We start from the raw sequence: 13,808 nt of genomic DNA, 5'->3' as shown, positions 1-13,808 counted from the left end.
TCCGTGGCCACAGGCTACAAATTAGATTTCCTAAGGTTTCCTCCTCCTCATTTCCAGAAGTCGAGGATTCCAAACGATCCGGAAAAGGGAGCCGCATTAAGATCGGCATTAGATCATCTACTTTCCCAGGAAGTAATAGTAGAGGTACCAGTCCTGGAACAGGGGCTGGGTTTCTACTCCAACCTATTCATCATCCCAAAATCCAATGGAGATGTCAGGCCAATTTTGGACCTAAAGATGGTAAATGCATATCTAAAGATCCGCTCATTTCGGATGGAATCCGTGCGGTCAGCAGCTGCCACACTCCAGAAGGACGACTTCATGGCGTCCATAGACATAAAGGATGCCTACCTTCATGTTCCAATTTATCAGCCACATCAAAGATATCTACGCTTCATGGTGGCTTCGCGTCACTTCCAATTCGTGGCGCTTCCCTTCGGGTTGGCTACGGCCCCCCGGGTGTTCACGAAGGTCCTAGCTCCGATCCTAGCCAAGCTAAGGATCCAAGGGGTCACGATCCTAGCATACCTGGACGACCTCCTAGTCATAGACCACTCGTCTCCCGGCTTGGAGCGAGCAGTGGCCCTCACGGTCCAATACCTCGAGAGGTTCGGCTGGGTCCTAAATCGAGAAAAGTCAGCTTTCCAGCCCACAAGGCAGTTGGAATATCTCGGCATGAGATTAGACACAGAACAACAAGGAGTGTTCCTACCTCTGAGGAAGGTAAAAGCCATCAAGGAATTAATCCTACTGGTTCTAAGCACTCGCATCCTACAGGCAGCCATCCTGTCAGCATGGAGCAGAAGGCCACAGGCCTTGGATATCCCGTTGCCGCTCTTATCAAGAGTCCGACAAAGTCTGTGTTGGTGGTTAGACCCTCAGAATCTACTGAAGGGGAAGTCTTTCAGCCCAGTGGCTTGGAAGATAGTGACCACAGATGCCAGCCTGACGGGCTGGGGAGCAATTTTGGATGGTTGCACTCGCCAAGGTACTTGGGCAAAGCCAGAGAAGCAGTTGCCCATCAACATCTTGGAGCTCAGAGCTGCTCGACTAGCCCTCAGGGCTTGGACGTCAAAATTGCAGGGGTTCCCGGTGAGAATTCAATCAGACAATGCCACGGCCGTGGCATACATAAATCACCAAGGGGGAACCAGGAGTCAAGCCGCTCAGAGAGAGGTGAGCTTGATTCTCCTATGGGCAGAGGCGCATGTGCCCTGCATATCGGCAATATTCATTCCAGGAGTGGACAACTTTCAGGCGGACTTCTTAAGCCGCCAGACTCTATGGCCGGGGGAATGGTCTCTGCATCCACAAGTCTTTCAAGCACTCTGCCAAAGATGGGGAGTGCCGGACGTGGATATCATGGCATCGAGACTCAACAAGAAACTAGACAGGTTCATATCCCGCTCAAGGGATCCGATGGCCTGCGGAACCGATGCGTTGGTTTGCCCTTGGCATCAGTTCAAACTTCTTTATGCGTTTCCCCCGCTCCAGTTACTACCCCGCCTGCTGCGCAGGATCCGGGTGGAACACATACCAGTCATCCTGGTAGCTCCAGCATGGCCCAGAAGGGCATGGTACTCACTCATCCTAAAGATGGTAGTGGGAGACCCTTGGACTCTTCCTCTACGGCCAGACCTGCTATCGCAAGGTCCGATCCTCCACCCTGCCTTACGGCATCTAAATTTGACGGCCTGGAAGCTGAATCCCTGATTCTCAGGGGTAGAGGTCTGTCTCAGAAAGTAGTCTCTACCCTAATCAGAGCCAGGAAACCGGTCTCTAGGGTGATTTATTACAGGGTCTGGAAGGCCTATGTAGGCTGGTGTGAGTCCAAGCGATGGCTTTCTCGCAAATTTACCATCGATAGAGTATTAAGTTTTCTCCAGCTAGGAGTGGATAAAGGATTGGCATTAAGCACAATCAAAGGACAGATTTCTGCTCTGTCAGTGTGGTTTCAGCGGCCGCTGGCCACCCACTCGCTGGTTAAGACCTTCCTTCAAGGGGTCTTACGTATTAGACCTCCAGTTAAATCCCCGCTTTGTCCGTGGGATTTAAATCTTGTTCTGTCAAGTTTACAGAAACAACCGTTTGAGCCGTTGGCTGAAATTCCTTTGGTTCTACTGACAAGGAAGTTAGTATTTTTGGTTGCCATAGTTTCCGCAAGAAGAGTTTCGGAGCTAGCGGCCTTATCCTGTAAGGAACCATATCTTGTTTTTCATAAGGACAGGGTCGTTCTCCGCCCTCATCCTTCCTTCCTACCGAAGGTCATATCCAGTTTTCATTTGAACCAGGATTTGGTATTACCATCCTTCTTCCCTAAACCTACTTCCAGAAAGGAAGGGTTGCTGCATACCTTGGATATTGTCAGGGCCATGAAGGCCTATCTTAAAGCTACAAAGAAGATCCGGAAAACAGATGTGCTGTTCATTCTACCGGATGGGCCCAAGAAGGGGCAGGCAGCTGCAAAGTCCACCATTTCTAGGTGGATTAAGCAATTAATCACTCAGGCCTACGGCTTGAAAGGGTTGCCTCCTCCAGTATCATTAAAGGCTCATTCTACTAGAGCCATGGGCGCCTCCTGGGCAGCACACCACCAGATCTCTATGGCTCAAGTTTGCAAGGCGGCAACCTGGTCTTCTGTCCACACGTTTACAAAATTCTACAAGTTGGACGTAAGAAGGAATACTGATACTGCCTTCGGGCAGGCAGTGCTGCAGGCTGCAGTTTGAGACCCTCGGATTCCGGGGGCTCCTCTTTTTTGAGTTAAATTTAAAATTTAAAATTATTTTTCTCAACTAAGTTGGATTTATTATGATTTGAGTATATCTCTAAATTAAATCCTTTTGTCTTGGAGATGTTCTCCCTCCCCTCATTGTAAGCATTGCTTTGGGACATCCCATATAGTAATGAATGCCGCTCTGTGTCCCGTGATGTACGATAAAGAAAAAGAGATTTTTAATACAGCTTACCTGTAAAATCTTTTTCTTGGAGTACATCACGGGACACAGAGCTCCCACCCCTCTTTTTTGAGGACCATTTTGGGAGGCATACTGCTTGCTACAAAACTGAGGTACTCCTCCTATGGGAGGGGGTTATATAGGGAGGGGCATTTCCTGTTTGAGATTGCCAGTGTCTACACCTGAAGGTACTCCATATAACCCATATAGTAATGAATGCCGCTCTGTGTCCCGTGATGTACTCCAAGAAAAAGATTTTACAGGTAAGCTGTATTAAAAATCTCTTTTTTTTTACCTTTTACAACCCCTTTAAATAGTATTACTTATAACAAATCCTGAATTTGTTATATATAAATATTTGCACGTAAGGTTATATACTTTTAGCTTATAATATATTAAGAACTTGAAATATTTCAAATTAAAGGTAAGATAGGTGAACCGTAAAGTTGAATGAGATTCAGAGAGAAATGCACAATGCATTCAGTCCATTGTGTCCGGTTGTTCCAGGTCTGGAGAATTGAATCGACCCCTTTTTGATGAACTTTGTCTGCTTCTGTCAGTTCCAGGCTTAGAGGCATGTTGTGGAGAATTGGATGTTGTATGTCGACGAGGGCTGGTTGAGGGCCTATTGTATAGATTAAGATTTTTCAAGGTGTTCTGTAATTCTTCGGAGGATCTGCATGAATATTTGGTGCCTTGAAAGGTAAAACTAATAGAAAATGGGAATCCACATTGATGAGGGTGGTGTTGGAGATTTTGGAGCAAGGATTTCCGTACACGCCATTTAGCAACTGTTATTGGGGATAGGTCAGCAAAAACCTGGTATGTATGACCTTGAAAAGTAAGAGGTTCCTGGCAGCTGTCATAAGTTGGTCTTTTGTTCGAAAACGGTGGAACTTTCCAATTATGTCACGAGGGGGACCTTCAGCTTTGCGTGGCGCCAAAGCTCTATGGATTCTGCCCATTTCCATTTCAATAGTTTTTATTGAAGTTTTATACATACATAGAAAGAAGTAAACATGTGATAAGCTGTAACATGACCTGTCATACATTCAAAATTGGCTGTAACAGCAATAAACATGCAGTCACAAATCAACCTGAACATTGTTGAAGGCCCAGTGTCAGATCAAATAGCCAGGATACTGCCCCCCCCCCCTCCCCAAGCACCCCCCTTGGAGCAAACTGCTGTGGGGCGGAGGGCAACGGCACCCACCACAATTCCAAGAGTTCCAAGTATATACAAAAGGACATACAAAGTTATAAAAAAAAAAGAATAACATGGAACAAAGGTAGGAGGGTGTCCTGAGCCCAGGCTCTGTAGGATTTTGTCCATTTCCAATCTTTCAACTGGGATTGACGGTGTTAATTCCTGAAAAAGAGCAATCGTTGTCGATGACAGTAGTTTTTATGTAATCCATTCTGTTTTCCAAGTCAGCTGTGCGTTGGCCTAAATCAGGGATATGCAATTAGCGGACCTCCAGCTGTTGCAGGACTACACATCCCATGAGGCATAGCAATACTCTGACAGCCACAAGCATGACATCCAGAGGCATAGGCATGATGGGACTTGTAGTTTTCGCTAATCGCATATCCCTGGCCTAAATCATGTATTTCTTTTGTCAGTTTCTCTGTGATTTGGTCAGAGGTCTGCTTTAAAGCTTTCTGTAGCATTTTCTCTATTTGCGTTAATATATTTGGGTGTAATGTAACTGCTTGTTGTGGCTGGGAGCTGGCGCTATATTCACGGTCTGTGTCATATAATTCCTGAGGTAAATGCAGCTGCTTCTTGTCAGCACGTGCTTTAGCTGTGTGAGGAGAATTTGACTGAGAAATATTACAGAAGCCTCTGGGCAGCTTTTCCTTGTGGCTTTACACTTTTGTTTTACCTCGGGCAGCTTCCAAAACCACTCTATTTGGTTCACAGGGTATTGAGGAGTATATTGGTATTCTTTATGTCAGGGTTTGACTAACCCCTGGCGCCAGGTCGCACAGCTGTGGGGTATCCTGTTTCCGTGCGCACCCCCTCGGTGCGATCGTGTTGGGCTGCGCCGGCTGGTAACTGAGGCCTTCTGCAGTCCTATGCTTCCTTCTGGAATCTGGCGCCATCTTGTGGTGGCCGTTGGTATGGCAAGAGCTTCACCGCCTGATTTTACTGCCCACCCATCTCCTTCCCTTTACTTAGAACCCCCAAACATTATATATATTTTTTATTCTAACACCCTAGAGAATAACATGGCGGTCGTTGCAATACTTTCTGTCACACTATATTTGCCCAGCGGTCTTGCAAGCACACTTTTTTGGGAAAAAATACACTTTTTTTAAATTAAGAAATAAGACAACAGTAAAGTTAGCCTAATTTTTTTTATATTGTGAAAGGTAATGTTACGCCGAGTAAATTGCGTCCGCTCGTGGAATGGCGACAAACTTTTACCCTCTAAAATCTCCATAGGCGATGTTTACATTTTTTTACAGGTTATATGTTTTGAATTAGAGGAGGTCTAGGGCTAGAATTATTGCTCTCGCTCTATCAATCGTGGCGATAACTCACATGTGTGGTTTGAACACCGCTTTCATATGCGGACGCTACTCACGTATGCATTCGCTTCTGCACGCGAGCTCGGCGGGATGGGGCACGTTCCTGGCTCCTAACTTTTTTAGCTGGCTCCTAGATTCCAAGCAAATTTGTCAAGCCCTGCTTTGTTTAGTTACCCTGCCATTCCGGCCGTCTGTGGTGGCCGTGGAGTCCCGGGAAGAACAGAGCCTCAGCGGGACATGTCTATCGCTGTCCACTCCGCGCATGCACCCCCAGGCATACTAATTCTAATCCGGACTCAAAAGAATGCAAACATGTAATGAAAACCATTATTGGTGCCGTGTGCCGCGTGTGGGCAGTGTGCTATAAATACAAAATAGAATAAAATTATATACAGAATTTAAACATTTCTTCAACAGTCTCCTTCCTTTTTGATCACTAACCGTACCTGCTATCACCTTTTAACCTGGAACCTTCTTACGCTTAGGTGAAGGTAGTCCTGGCCAAAGAGGCAAAACTTAATTGTGGAGAATATAATGGCTGAGCAGCTTTTTTCATTACAAAATTACATTTCATTGTGAAAAACAAATGATTGATAAGACATATTTACAGAGTATTGGCTGTACACTCCTGTGGCCAGAATGGCCTTCTAGCTTAATTGTTGGCATGCTGACTTATCAGCATATGTAAAGGCAGACAATTCTACATATAATGGAAGATGTACAAAAGACAAATATGACTTCAACATGGCTAAACTACTTTTCAAATCTCCCTTACAATTAAATATTTGATTTGTTTCCCTCCTGGAATCACAGTCTAGGTTACTATTTATTCAAACACAGATATTTCTTTAATTTAGTCATTTTTGCAGTGTCTGGTGTGGATTCTGGTCACTCTTCCTTCAAGTTTTGCATAACTATACATGAAATGGATGTATTGAGTCTCCAAACATTTCCTTATACTGTATATAAATGTCTCTCAACAATCCACAAGTCATCTGGCTTTAGTCTTGGACCCTTCCACACTGTTAGGATCTGGAACTGGGGAGAAAACACATAAATGAGTTTGTCAAAAACCTTAAAAGGTAAGCAACATTCCCTGTGAGATCCGAATGGAGTAACACACTCCCAAGCCAAATCCCATAGGGAGAGAGTCCAATATCCCCTTGGGGGTTGATCAAATATAAGATAACATTCAGGTAAAAGTTTCTATTGTTTCTTTCTCTTTTTCCGCTACATTGTAGACAGGGAGTGTAAAAATAAAACCTCAAAACTTCTAGTAAGGACACTCCTATACAAATTATTTCCTCTGATACTCTGTAGATTCTGGAACTCTGTACTTACAAACCACTTCTTATAACACTGTGACCTTTGCAGTAGCATTTGCCACTGGCCATCTAGAAAGCTTGTCCATACAAACAAAATGCATACTTGTAAGTAGGGTTGTCCCGATACCACTTTTTTTAAGACAGAGTACAAGTCCTGCTACTTTTTTTTTTCCAAGTACTCAATGATACCGATTACCAATACTTTTTTTTTTTTTATGTCATCTGTCAGTATTTTTTTTTTTTTAGAATTTAAATTTTTTACCATTTTTTTTTTTTAGTTTTTTACAATGCTTTCTTGGGGGGGGAGTGGATGGTGTCAGTGTGTTTTTTATTTTAATTTTGTATTTTTTACAATTTTTTTTTATTTATTGCAAGATTTTTTTTCTTAGCCCTGTTGGGGGGCTTTGGTGAGATATCAGAGGTCTTAACAGACCGCTGACATCTCCCCTTTGAGACAGAGAAAGGGACTAAGGACACAGATTCCCCCAGTCCCTTTTTCAGCTGCACTGAAAATGAATGGACAGGAGACAGAGGCTCCTATCCATTCATAAACTGAAGCATCGTAAACACAGGTTACGATGTTTGTCATATGAATGAACAGAGTCAGTGATCACTGACTGTTCATTCGGAAAAGGTAGGAGCCGGGTTTAGCGGGTCCTACTGCTGCTCTCCCTCCTGAGGAGGATATGGAGGATGACACGGAGCACAGAGGGTGACACCAAGTATGGAGGGGGAAAGCAACAGCGCGGAGGGGGGACACGGAGCATGGAGGGGAGAGCAGAACAGAGGAGGACAGCAGCGGCATGGAGGGGGAGAGCAGAACAGATGGGGAAACTGGAGGAGGATACAGGGACAGTCGGGTATCGGGTGAAGCATCAGAGCATTCCCCCCCCCCCCCCGAGTACAATGCTTGGTATCGGTACCGATGCTGGTATCGGGACAACCCTAATTGTAAGATCCTGACTTGGGCATCTGGATATATCCTTTTGTAATTTCTGGAAGGGATGTTCAGCTTTTGGTAACGCCTTTGGTAACAGGTAAAACAAGAAGTGGTTTGTTATTAAAAAAACTGGGGTGAACCCTGGGTATATCCCATGCTCATTTACTAAGGCAGCCATAACTGCTTATGATTGATGATACGTTCCATCTATCAAGCTGGAGGGAAAAGAGTGACCAGCAGACATAAAAGATCAAATTTTTCCAAAATCCTGTTTTCATAATTTGCCCCCTGTGGACCACTTGTTCTGGGGTCCTTAACCACTTAAGCCCCAGATCATTAGGCAGCCTAAGGACTTTTTACAATTTTGCACTGCTCTGCTTTAACTGTTAATTACACGGTCATGCAATGTTGTCCCCAAACTAAATTTGCGTCCTTTTTTCCCTGACAAATAGAGCTTTCTTTTGGTGGTATTTTTTTCTTTTCGATATGAACGGAAAAATACCAAAAGTTTTGAAAAAATAAATATTTTCTACTTTTTGTTTTTAGAAAAATCTAATAAACTCAATTTTAGTCATACATTTAGGCCAAAATGTGTTCAGCCACATGTCTTTGGTAAAAAATTAAAATAAAAAATGTCAAGCGTATATTTTTTGGTTTACGCAAACTTTATAGCAAACATTATAGCATCTACAAACTAGGGTACATTTTCTGGACAGCTTTTAGTTTGACTGCCTATCATTTCTTGAGGTGCTAAAATGGCAGGACAGTACAAAACCCCTCCAAATGACCCCATTTTGGAAAGTAGACACCCCAAGGAAATTGCTGAGAGGCATGTTGAGCCCATTCAATATTATATTTTTTGTCCCAGGTGACTGAATAATGACAACAAAAAAAAAAGTTTACACTAAATGATATATTGCTCACACATGCTATGGTTCTATGTGGAATTGCACCCCAAAATACATTTCTCTTATAGTCCATGGACGGACACAGCTCCTTAAATCTTGACAAGTGTGTTATGTTCCCTGTTTACAGGAGAGGACTAGGCAGAAACATGTTGGATAATTAAATACATGTTACATTAACAAGAGTTGAACAGCCCCGCCCAGGGGCGGTCCCTCCAGACGTAACCCTCCTCACTGTAGCATGCAGCCTCAGTTTCGTTCTGCCTGGCAAAGGAGAAGGACTTATGGCTCCTTTTGGGCCCAGCGCCTTGAGGAGAAATTTTCTGCTTTTCTTTTATTTAAATTTTTTCTTGAAGAATCTTCTTTCAACTGTCGGCTGAGAGACAGGCTGGATAATATAGATCTTGTAGTCTACTCAGTCCGACCAGCGAGCGTGGGCACACCTTTGCAAAGAGGCTGGGTCTGCCACGCCATACCCCATGACTCCTGGGGTGGCCAGTGAGCTTTGCTGCGAGGTTCACATATGACTGAGCTGTGGTGTTGTCTCACTCACAGTGGACCAGGCCGACAGCTACCTCCATTGCGGTTGTAGGTCTGTCAGGAATGCGTCAGAGAGTCCTCGCTTGGACGGGTAAGTACAGTCCCTCCCGCTTAGGTGGGTTGGTACGGCTGGGCATTCCTGGGGTTCTGGGTCCTCTTCTCCTCTTTTCCCGGCTCGTTTCCCACTGCTGCATTGTTAACATTTGCCGCTGTCGGGGGGGGGGGGGGGGGTCTTCCTGAGGGGACTGTGTATCTGACCTGAGTTTTTTTTTGTACTGGGGCTTTCCTGTGAGGGTTTTTTCTTTTTTGGCACTTTTAAAGCCCTAGAAGGCTTTTACTGTTTAAATGCGGCATTTTACCGCCATTCTGCTGACACTGGCGCCATTTTTTGGGTGGTTTTTCAATTGCATTGAAAACTCCCGTTGGCGGCCATTTTGTCATAGCCACGCCATGTGCAGTTTACATTGTGGTCGGCCATTTTCCTGTGGCCGCGTTCTGAACACTTGGCGGCCATCTTTGGGTAGTCCTGACCCCTAGTGCTGAATCCTACGGCGCACACAGGTCCCTTTTGGCTTCCGCAAGTTACCTCACGGTTTTCTTCCTCCCCACACGCCGTGTGCTGAGGGCGGATGGCGGCACTGGGCAGTCCCCTCCTGAGGTGAGTCCCCTGGGTACCATGGTCAGCTCTGCAAGGGGTGAGATGCCCTGAATAAGGCCTGGGAGCTTCCGTTTTTTGTGGTGATATACATACACACTATGTGTATGTATTTCTAAACTTTTGGAGTCAGTATCTGGTCCTTCCTCAACATGCTTGTAGTGGCAGCAGGTGTTTAGTGCCTGGGATTCCCACAGATGCGTTGTATTGTTGGTCCTGGACAGTTTGGTGCCAGGGTGGGGGTGGACTGAGGTTGGGCGGAGGTTAAGAGTGCCCCCTCCCCTCGTTATCCCCTGGGGAACGCTCTGTCATGGAGCCATGGACCAGGTACCTGGGTCTGCAGGATAAGGCATTTATGGGTGCGCTTCTCACTGCTGTAAGGGACTCTCTTTAGCTGGATAGTGCAGCTGGTTTTCCGCTGAGGGCTCAGTCTTTTTTCTGATCACACAAATCAGACAGCTCTCTGTAGGTTATTTGTCCTTCTGTGCCCTTCTGTGCTAATTTCTAAAGATGCGGAATGAGAAAAACCGCTGAGGGCTTTTGTAGTCCCCTCACCGCCTGGCGGTTCAGTGCCCATTTGAGGAGAGCCTTTTTAAGAGAGTGGGCTTCTTCTCCGGTGGTGGACCCTCCGGTTGTCGCGTATAGGTGACCACCCTCCCTATTGCGGGAACCCCCGCTTGTATGGATCTGACTGATAGAAGATCCAAAGTACTGACCCGTTCCATGTCTACCATGCTGGGGTCTGCCTTGCGGTTTATTGTGGCCACTACGCTGGGGTCCCAGTCACTCAGTGAGCATTTTGCACCAGACAGTGAAGGAGCCCCGACTCTCTCCCGAAGGTATTAGGCTAACTGACCAGCTGGTCCAGTGCCTTGTATATGTCTGTGATGATTCACTGGATGCCACGCACTTGGTATCCAGGGCTTCGGTTTCAGCAATGGTTGCCGCCTTCTCTGGTTGGAATGCTGGTCTGCTGGCCAGGCCTCTAATAAACGTCCTTGCAGAGTTACCCTTTATGGGAGGGAGACCTTTTGGGTCCTCGCTGGATGACATTATCAGAGATGTCACTGGAGGGAAGAGCACTCGCCTCCCTCACGCTTCCAGGGGGAAGTAGCACCGCTGTCCGCCGGGTCCTTCCTTTCCCACACCAAAGTGGTATTTTCATCACTCAGGGTCCGCGGGCGAACCCCCCAAGCCGACAAAGGCTCAGCTGGGGGACTAAAACGTCCCTGGGTCCGTAAGCTGATCGCGCCGTCACCCGAACCCGCCAATGTATGTAGCTTCCCCTGCCCGTCTCTGAGGTGGGGGGTCGACTTTGCTGTTCACAACTCGGTGAACCTCCCTGTTCTCCGACCAGTGGGTCTGCAAGGTCGTATCTTGATAGGGTTCCTTCCGATCCACCGAACAGATTTCTTCCCTCGTGTCTCCCGGCTCATCGGTCTGCCTTGGGACAGTGTGGGACTTGCTAAGCTGCGGGGTAATTTTACCTTTCCTGCACGACTAGAGATGTGAGGGATTCTATCCAAATCTGTTCTCGGTCCCAAAGATGGACAGGGTCAGTCCGATTTTTGGCCTCAGGGGCCTAAGATGCCTTTGTGAACGATGGGTAGTTCCGCTCGGAATCCATTCGTTCGGTGGTAGTTGCGCTCCCTCCGGGGGACTTTCTGGCATACATGCATGTTCCACTTTGCGCGAGTCACAGAGGTTTCTGTGCCTCGCGATGGGGAGGCCCGCTGTCAGTTGTGGCCTTTTTTTTTTTTTATCTGGCGCCAGCACCACAGGTTTTCACTTATCCTAACCTTGTTGGGACAGCGAGGCTTTGCCATCGTGGGCTACTTAGACAACTTTCTGACTCAGAATTAGTGGTCGTGTCGGTAGCTTTTCAGATCCTCTGAGATTTCGGTTGGGCGTTGAACATTTGGGATCGGTCCTAGTTTTGACTTAGTTTTGGAGTACTTAGGGGTTCTGGACTCCACGGTGGCGAAGGTCTTTTTTCCCCTGGAGAAATTGCAGACTCTTCAGTCTGCGGTGAAGGTATTGGCATCAGGCAATCGGTCTTCTCTCCATTTGCATGCAGATCCTAGGTCTGTGGGTAGCCTCTTTCGAGGCGGTACCGTATTCCCAGTTCCATGCTTGTTTTTTCCAGAGGGAAACACTGTCCGAGTGGTACAAATCTCTTGTCTCCGAATCATCAGATTCAGGTGCGCCACCTAGTCAGTGTCTCTCTGAATTGGTGGCTGAGATGCCAGACTCTTCGGTCCGGGAAGTAGCTTCTTCCTTTTTGTGGACGGTGATTACAACGGACGCCAACCTCTCAGGTTGTGGGGGCGCATGAGGGGTTGGCTTAGAGTCGCTGGACTTGAGTGAACTTACGGCCACGCCTCCCTGTATGCACCCGTTCTTGTCTGATCTCGGTAACTACCCAGGGTCGGGCCTGGTTAGTACCTGGATGGGAGTCCGCCTGGGAATACCAGGTGCTGTAGACCCTGTCTACCATTATTTGTCCTAGTACTTTGGGCAATCAGGCTATGCCTCTCCTCGTGGTTGAGGATGTTGCAAGGTTGTCTGATCTGGATTCAGCCTGACAACGCCACGGCCGTGGCTTCGGTCTACCCTCAGGTATACCGACAGGCGGGCTACTGGAGTCGCCTAATGCTGGACCAGGACGGCTGGTCTTGGTACTTGGAGTCAACTCCTTTGGCAGGAGGTGAGTCTCACAGGGCATGGATTTCCTAGCCGCTCGACTCAGCCGCAAGGGTGTCAAAGTTTGTGGCCAGGTCTAGTGATCCTGTACAGACACGTCAGTTGCGTTGGTGGCCCTGTGGGGTCTGTATCGGCGACTTTATGCCTTTTCCTCCATTGTAGTGGCCTCCCCGGCTGCTCCACAGAGTGAAGGTACTTCACTTGGTACGCCGATATCGGGCGCCTGGTAGCGGAGGTACTCTGGCGATTGCCAGGGCGGGAGGTCCTTCTGTCTCGAGTTCCCATACTTCCTCCTGTTGTACAGTCACTGGCTTGCTCAACATGGCTTTTGGAAGCCAGACTTTAAGAGACCGGGGTCTGTCCGACTCGGTCATCTCAACCATGCTGAGGGCACGGAAGTCTAATTCCGGAGGATCTACCGTCGCATCTGGCAGGCCTACATCTCTTGGTGCGAAGAGATGGAGTGACGTCCACGGACGTACTCGGTGTCCAGGGTCCTGTTGTTTTTACAGCTTGGAGTGGATCTAAAAATTGCTTAAAGCACCGTTTGAGGGCAGATTTCAGCCTTGGCTGTGTTCTTTCAGTGGCCTTTTTGCAGCCCGTTCCCTGGTGGGTACCTTTTTGTTCAGGGGGTCTGTCCTATACTTCCCCTCTTGGCCCATCTCTTCCCCCATGAGTTATGACTCTGGTGCTCTCGGTTCTTCAGGAACCTTCCTTTTGTAAACATCAGGGAGATTTCTCTTGACAACTATCTCAGAAGTTGGCCCCTTTGGCGGCCTTTACCTCTGTTAGAGGGGTTTCTGAGTTGGCGGTCTTGTCTTGCAAGCCGCCATAGGATTAGGTGGTGCGCCCGCGACCTTCCGTTCTTCCGAGGGTGGTTTCGGCCTTTCGCCGGAATAAGGAAATTGTTCTTCCATCCTTTTGTCCTCGGCCGGCGCATCCTACGGAGGTTGCCTTTCATACTTTAGGCGTGGTACTCGCTTTGCGGGTGTACCAGCCTGCTACGGCTTAGTTTCGGAGATCGGACTCTCTTTTGTGTCAGTGTCTGTTCCACAAAAGGGCCTGGCGGTCTAGTCGACCACCTTTTTTTCGGTGGATCAGGCAGGCTGTCATACAGGCCTATGCTCTTAAGGGGCGGGCTCCCCTTGCCGGTCACGGCACTTTCGACCAAGGCAATGGTGCTTCCTGTTTTTTTTCCGACAGCATGCGTCGGTATCACAGGTGTGCGAAGCGGCGACTTACTCGTCC

At 47.4% G+C, this 13,808-nt stretch overlaps 1 protein-coding gene and 1 pseudogene across 1 annotated transcript in view; both read left to right on the top strand.

The window, feature by feature from the left end:
* Positions 1 to 13,808, top strand: part of MDM4 (MDM4 regulator of p53) — a 284,489-nt gene that overhangs the window by 196,698 nt on the left and 73,983 nt on the right. The gene's annotated exons all lie outside the window — the stretch shown is intronic.
* LOC120929764 lies at positions 12,225 to 12,343 on the top strand (annotated as a pseudogene).

The sequence above is a fragment of the Rana temporaria genome, chromosome 2 (assembly GCF_905171775.1).
Source record: "Rana temporaria chromosome 2, aRanTem1.1, whole genome shotgun sequence".
Lineage (NCBI taxonomy): Eukaryota > Metazoa > Chordata > Amphibia > Anura > Ranidae > Rana > Rana temporaria.
This window is presented reverse-complemented; position numbering and strand designations above follow the sequence as displayed.